This window comes from Crocodylus porosus, unplaced genomic scaffold (genome assembly GCF_001723895.1).
Source record: "Crocodylus porosus isolate Cpor-Errol unplaced genomic scaffold, CroPor_comp1, whole genome shotgun sequence".
Lineage (NCBI taxonomy): Eukaryota > Metazoa > Chordata > Crocodylia > Crocodylidae > Crocodylus > Crocodylus porosus.
In genome coordinates, this window is record NW_017728909.1 from 44114039 (window position 1) to 44121441 (window position 7403).

The 7403-nt window shown below is 45.2% G+C and overlaps 1 long non-coding RNA gene across 1 annotated transcript; it reads left to right on the top strand.

The window, feature by feature from the left end:
• Positions 1–1417: 1417 nt before the first annotated feature.
• Positions 1418–4947, top strand: LOC109307978. Its single transcript, XR_002100425.1, has 3 exons — positions 1418–1429; positions 4552–4557; positions 4846–4947. It is a non-coding gene; the product is annotated as an uncharacterized LOC109307978 (long non-coding RNA).
• The last annotated feature ends 2456 nt before the right edge of the window (positions 4948–7403 follow it).

A 7403-nucleotide genomic window follows, 5' to 3' on the forward strand; every position in this document is an offset into this window, starting at 1 on the left:
CCAGACCATTGCAATAAAGTGAGTCACACGAATTTTTTGGTTTCCCAGTGCATATAAAAGTTATGTTTACACTATACTGTAGTCTATTAAGTGTGCAATAGCATTATGTCTAAAAAAACAATGTACATACCTTAATTAAAAAATACTTTATTGCTAAAAAATGCGAAGTGAGCAAATGCTGTTGGAAAAATGGCACCGATAGACTTGCTCAAGGCAGGGTTGCCACAAACCTTCAATTTGTAAAAAACCGCAATATCTGCGAAGCGCAATAAAGCGAAGCGCAATAAAACGAGGTATGTCTGTACTTCCAAAAATGAGGAGGTGAGTGGGTTCTGCATCCACCAGCTGTTGTTATTCCGTGATGTGTTATAGAAGTGTCACAGTACTTAAGGATAGCAAAGTTTCTTAGTGAATGTGAATTGTCCAGGTGAGATGGCAAGAACGAGATCTTAAGCCATAATAGCAAAATGAGTGTGTGTTAAATATTTTTCCCTTCTAGACATTCTCTTCATTTATGCTGTTTTTACCAGGACCTGTTTTCACAAAACTGCACGTTTATTCTCAATGAGACACTTTTGGTCCTTTTAGTAAAGTTGTGCGAATAGAAATTCAGTTTTACGAAGGATTTGAGGTCTAAATTTTAGCTTCATTCTAGGTTCAAATGTTTGGTGGGGGTGGTTTTTTTTTAAGAAGCAATTGCTTCAAAATTCTGAGGGGGAAATATAAATCATTTTTCATTTTGAGTTGATCAAAATAATTTTGGCCTTTTTATAATAAATGCAAAAAAACCCAAAAAGCTGACACAGGAAAAAAATTCTAAGTTGGATTTTTCAGTGTTGTCATTTTTTTTCTGATTTCCTCCAAAATAAAATTCTGATTAAATTGACTGATTTCACATTGTGTGGCAATTTTCATAGTTTCATAGTTTCTAGGGTCCCTTCTAGTGTGCCCGCATCCCCCCACGTCTTAGTGTCATCAGCAAATTTGAATAGGGTGCTATTTACACCCTCGTCCAAGTCACGAGTTTTGATGGAGCTATGTTTTTTTCAACAGAAGAAAGCACCATCAAAACTTCCCTGACCAGCTATACTTCCTTTGCATGAACAGCCAGGGATAACAGATTGATTAGGAACGGGTGGAGTGAGAAAACTCTTGCCTGTGCTCAATCCTTAGCCTGGGAAAAAAACCAGCACCAAAATAATGTGACCACCATCTTTTATTTCTATGTTTCTACTTCAGAGTAAAGTTTGTCTTTAGTGTCATGCAGTTCTTCATTTACCCCTAGCTCCTGGCATTTTTGCCAGCTCAGCTGGGAATCTGGAAATCAATATGGCTAGGGACCGACATTTGAGATAAACCTGGTTGAATGTAGACTTAACTACTTTGGCTCAGACCGGTTTATGCCATGTCTGTCCCAGACCCCTTGCTGGTTTAAGATAAACCAGACTCCCCCAGCATCTTGGCATGCTCTCTGGCTGGGCGGGGCTCTCTGCTCCACAGCAGGGCTGGTCCCTCCCCTTTTCTCCCTGGCTGCAGCTCTGGCATGGACTGTGGGCTGCTTACCCTCCCCCCCACTCTCTGCTAAGCAGGAATTCCCCCTCCCCTCTGCCTTGTGGAGAAGTGTCTGTGTATTAGCTAGCAGACCACATGTTGGCTATGGTCCATGCTGAATCAACAGGCAGAATCAATGGGCAGCTGGTAATGTCCCTCTGTTTTCTTAATGGCGTGATAAACACTGAGGTGCGGGCTGATAAACACTGTTATCAATTTTCTACTGGGCTACTCAGTGTCCTGTGGAGCCTGGCTACATCCCCTTCAGCTCAGTATTATACAAGGGAATGGAGGGCTGCTCTAGCACCCCTTGGCTTTTAGCCTGAGCCACTGCAGGCATATGCCTGCATTTCTGGGATGTCTGGTCTGTGCAGTTACAAAGTGATTTAGCCTGGTAAGGTTAGACTAACTTGCAAAGATTTAATCTATTCAGGGTCAGACTTTTTGAATGTCTGTCCCTAGTCTATGGGTTGTATCATTACTATTGGTAATGGTCACCATCTTGGCTAAAAGAATGTGGATTTGAATTGAGGGACCTTTCAGTATCAAAGCCCAGGGGTTCTTTAAATACAAACAAAAACCCTGGAGAACCAGACTCTGTAACAGGCTCTCATTTTATGTAGATAGAGTACAAAGGGACATACATACTTTATATTGTTCAGTGCATTACATACACTTCTTTAATGCCATTATTCTCAGAGTCAGAACTGTAATGGCAACCTGTGAGTACCTACAGTGAACTTGCACAGATGTAAGAGATTGATTCTGTAACTGGAATTTAGTTTATAATTCTGTTGATCCTGGTAGAACGAAATCCAGTTTCACTGTTCTAAGCTGCATTTTCTTTTCATTGCTACTAGAAGCAAAATGTCTTAAGTTAGAGTCATAAATAAATCAGCTAAGTGTTAGAGTGATGTTGTAGCTATGATGCTTCAGGAAATAGTTGAGGCACAGGATTTTTGGAGGTGATATTTTTATTGGACCAACTGCCTGGCTGGGCTACAGTTAGACAGACAGGCTTTTGCTTGCATTGTATTCATCCAATAAAAATATTCCCCAAAAAGTCTTTGCCTTGGATCAGCTAAATTAGTTAGAATGTTTATTTTGTTTAGACATTGCAGAATAAACCACAGTTGCAATAGTGATGGGTGGTATTCTTACTCCTGAGGATTTTTAGCTTTTGCTTTAGTTGGAGATTTGGATTTGTGCATCTAATACTAGAATAAGAGATTTCAAGTGAACTTTCAACCTGACGAGGGAAATTGCCACTCAGTGTGCCAAAGTGGGGGGTTTAAACTTACTGCTTTTCAGGTTTGCTTTCTGTATTAATAGTCTTTTGTGAATAACTCTTTGCAGATTTCAACACGTAGATTAAAACTAAAATCAAAATCATCTTTGTGTCAGAACACACAATCTTACTTTTTGTAGCTAAATTTTCTCCCTCAATGTTTAGTTTCCAGTTGAAAATGCATTTACGTTGACATTTATATTTTATTGCCAATTTAATTAAATTACTGAGGAATTGCAGTAAAGTAGTATGGTAGCACATTTCTATTTAAAAACTTACACCGTTGAAGTGTAAACTCCAGTTTTTCACCTGTACACTTATTACAGGTAATATTAATCTCTTTTGGAAATTTATTCTTTTGTAGTGATGCAGTTTTTCTTTTCTTCCTTCCTTCTGCTTTGGATGTTCCAGATCAAGCTCTCTTGGAGCTGTGTGGGGCCATCCTGAGTGTAAGGCTCCCTGGTTTCCCATCTCTTTTCTTTTCTGACTCCCACCTGTCTAAAGGCTCTTGTTTCTGTTCATCTCCCTTTCTGATTTTTTTCCTTGCATTTTTGCAGGTTTTTTTCTTGTTTTTCTCTGCTCTCTGTCCCCTCCCCCTTCACTTCTGTTTTTTTTGTCTGCAAGTTGCTACTTTCACAGTTTGTTTTCCATTACTGTTTCTTTTTCTTTTATATTTTCATTTTTATCTGTCTGCCACAGGGAGTTATCTTATTTATCTGTTGTTTTTTAAGGGGTGCAAATTATCCCCTTCTCTCTCTTAACTCCTTCTCAGCTTTCCCTTCCCTCACCCCTCCCTTCCGGCTTTGGGCACACCCCCCTGCTTTTTGCTTTTATGGCCACATTTCCAGACACTTATCTCTGTAGTTAATATACACATCTCTTTTCATTTTCTTAGCTTTAACTTTTGAAATTAACCCTGTTGTAGCAGGAATGGCTGCTCCTACACCCAGCAGCTGGCATGGAGATGCCTCTCAAGACCTTCCCCTTAACCATGGCTTGAGGGTTCACACCCCTCCCTATGTCGGGGTCAAGGTCTACGTAGGTGCTGTAGTTGGTCTCCTGGGACAGTGTAGCATACGTTATGCTGGTCATGTTAACATTCTCCCAGTGATTTACCTGAGCATGTCTACCCTGGTCAACAGGGTGTGCGCGGAGTGCCTGGACATCATGGGCATACAGTATCTTGTCACACCCTTAGACACCTAGGCAGTGAGGGTGGTGATTTCCAACATGCCCCCACGTGTGACCAACTGGGGTCCCCCTGTGGGGTTCCTATGAGTCCCTTTTGCTGACTGACAATAGGAAGCAAGGACCCAAAGCTGAAGCATGTCCTGTCCTGTCTTTTCAAAGGCAGGTTTTCATGCTCCTCAGGGAGAAGAACAAAGAGAGGAAGGTGAAGGGGGCCTCTTAGGACACCCTATGCCCATCAGGACCCTCCTCTGCTGGTGCCTGGGGTGGGGCCTGCTGGGGAGCTTAACCCCATTTCAACTGTTATGCCAGCAACCCTGTTGCACGTGACCACGGACAGGAATGACTTGGAGGTGGGGGAGATGACAGTGGGGGTTGCCAACCCCTCGCCTGTCTCCAAGCTTCTGGAATCAGGTGGAAGTAAAAGTTATGCAGAATGCCTCTCTTCCAGAGGCCTGACCCGGGGGCGGCAGAGGAGTCTCCTAACCTCTTGGTTGTGTCCCAGTGTACCATATTGGATGAAGAAGCTAGTGAGATGGAGATCCAGCTTTCTCAGTGTCAAAAGTGACCTTGGGAGCAGGATGGCCTCTCTCCCCCAAGAAGGTGGGGATCACTCTCTTGGAGCCAGTCCTTGACCTAGACGATGTGATGAATCTGATGTAGCTAGACACTGAGGGTGTAGACACTGCATTTGTGGGTGAGCTCCTACTTGGGGGGCAGCCTCGCCATGCTTGTTTTGGAAATGTCCAGCCCGTGTTGGCAGACCCCCCCCCCCGGGTTGGCCCGGACTATGGGGGTCTCCTGGCCTTTTGAAACAGACCAAAGGGCAGAAAAATGTAGCGGGGCTCATCACCCAGTGGCGTGCAGATCCTAAGCTCTTTGTCAAGGCTGCCAGAGCTGTGGCCAAACTTATGCAACTGGATCTAGGCACTTGGCACGTAGCTTACTGTCTGGAGAAGCTCGTACAGTGGGTGAGAGATGAGTGGGGCTGGGGGCGGAGCGGGTCCCTAGAGTAGAGTAGGGCATGATAGGCCTTCGCTGACCTGTCTCTATTTTTTTACTCTGCTCTTGGTGCTTGTTCTTCCACCTACACCTTACCTCGCACTTCCTCTCCCATATCCAGATCGAAGGCAGCCAGGACCATTGGCACTTTTAACATCAATGGGTTTTGAGCTCTGGAGAAGTGGGAGGCTGCCTTGGAGCTCTTGTGTCAGAAACGGCTGGCTGTCACTTTCCTCCAGGAGATTCATTCCGATGGTGTCAACCAGGTGGCTTGGCATGCAGCCTGGTGAGGCCACTTGTTCGTGAGCCATGGCACCAAACTTAGTGCCGGGGTCACGACTCTCCTATCTCCACAACTACAGCATGATGTGGTGGTGGCACGGGAGGTTGTCCCTGGCCACCTGCTGACTGTCTGTGTCACCCTAGCACAACACTACCTGCTACTCATCAAAGTCTACATACCCACTTATGGCCAGGAGAGGTTTGCTTTCTTCACGACCTTGGCTACCCTCCTGTGCAATGCTAGTGAGGATGGTGATCTGCTCCTTGTAGGTGGGGACTTGAACTGCACCATTGCAGGAGTGACTAGAAATAACGGTCAGAAGCTGACAGAGGGTAGAGTTAGGCTAGATATCAGGAAGCACTACTTCATGGTCAGGGCGGCTAGGATCTGCAACCAACTTCCAAGAGAAGTGGTGCTGGCTCCTACTCTGGGGGTCTGTAAGAGGAGGCTGGATGAACACCTTGCTGGGGTCATTTGACTCCAGTACTCTTTTCTGCCATGAGTTGATGATCTACTCAGGTCCCTTCTGATGCTCCCTGTGCCTCCTGACAGTGACATGGATTGCCCCTTTGCTTTCAGTCACATAGAAGCCTATCTGCCTGAGTGGTTCATGTCCGCCATGCCCAGATGCTGATGGGCTGCCCCAATACAGTGTGGCAACAGTGCCTGGGGCTGCCAGATTTCCCACTGGCCCACCCAGCTTGGCGCACATGGTATAAGCCGCTAACCACAAAGGAGACTGGTGACCTGCTGTGGTGGTTGCTGCATGGCATCCTAGCCACTGGCACGTTTGCGTCCCACTTTGACTCAGCCGCTTTGGTGGCCTGCCCCTTCTGCCCTAGGGGCATTCAGGAGAACCTGTTTCATGCCTTCTTTAACTGTCCCTACCTGCGGCCACTCTTTGTTGCCCTCAGGCCACCACTGCAGGCACTGGGCAGGAGCCTCTCAGAGACTACCTACATGTGCTCCTACCCGTACTGGGCTGCTGAGCGGGGTATCATCTGCCTGACCAACTTTCTACTGGGTCAGGCCAAGACGGCTGTCCTCAGAAGCCACCACAACTGGCTTGCCAGGACTTTCTCAGATGATGCCCTGTGGCTTTTTGGCCTCCTGGTACAGGTATACCTCTTGCTGGAGTTTGAGCATGCTGTGCTCCAGCAGGCGATGACTGCCTTTGTGGCACACTGGGCCCTTCAGGGAGTGCTCTGCCACATGGAGGACAGATGTCTTCAATATGCGCTCTGATGTCATGACCGGTCTTGGGGACATGTATGATTGGATAGAGCAGGGTAGGAATTGTTTGTTTATGACATAACTGGTTCCTGAAAACCATGTCTTAAGTTGAAACGTTGCAACTTGGAACCAATTTTCTCATAAGAAAGACTGTTATAGAAGGGGGATTGGTTCCTGAACCAAGGCCTGATGCCCTATTTTCACCAAAAATACCCCAGAATGTTGTACTCGATCAATTATAGATGAGTAATATAAATACATTAATGTAACTATATTGTAAATAGCAATCATATTTATTTGGAAGGACTTTGAGGTGACTTCACTGGACTTTTTGAAGGGCTCTTGGTTGGACTTTTTGAAGGGTTCTTGGCTGCAGGTTTTTCTGGAGTCTTGTCTGCTTTTTTAAAGAAAGTATCCAAGCAAGTTTGGACAGATGTTCTCCAGGGAAATGGGCGACACAGCGAACTCGTTTGCTGGCATGGCGTCACATCAGATCAAGCGTCGTAAAGTTGAAACTGTCGTCAGAAAGTTGAAACAGGGTGTCAATTTAGAAACGTTGTAAGTGCAACATGTTGTAACTCAAAGCGTTGTAAGTCGAGGACTGCCTGTACAGCAAAGGTGTCTGTTATGGTGTGATGTTATGAATGCAATGACATGGTGCTCCTGGTTTGATGGTAATTTGTTTGTCTTTGCTTCATATATTGGACCTGGACCCCAGAGGGGCCAACTTTTTGTACTCTGAACCCCTGAATAAAGTAGTTAAAAAGTCAGTCTCTCTTTCAGTTTTCCTGTCTTTCCATCAATCCTTCCTTTCTTCCTTTTTTTTTTTTTCTTTTAGTGGAATGTTTTAGCGTGGCT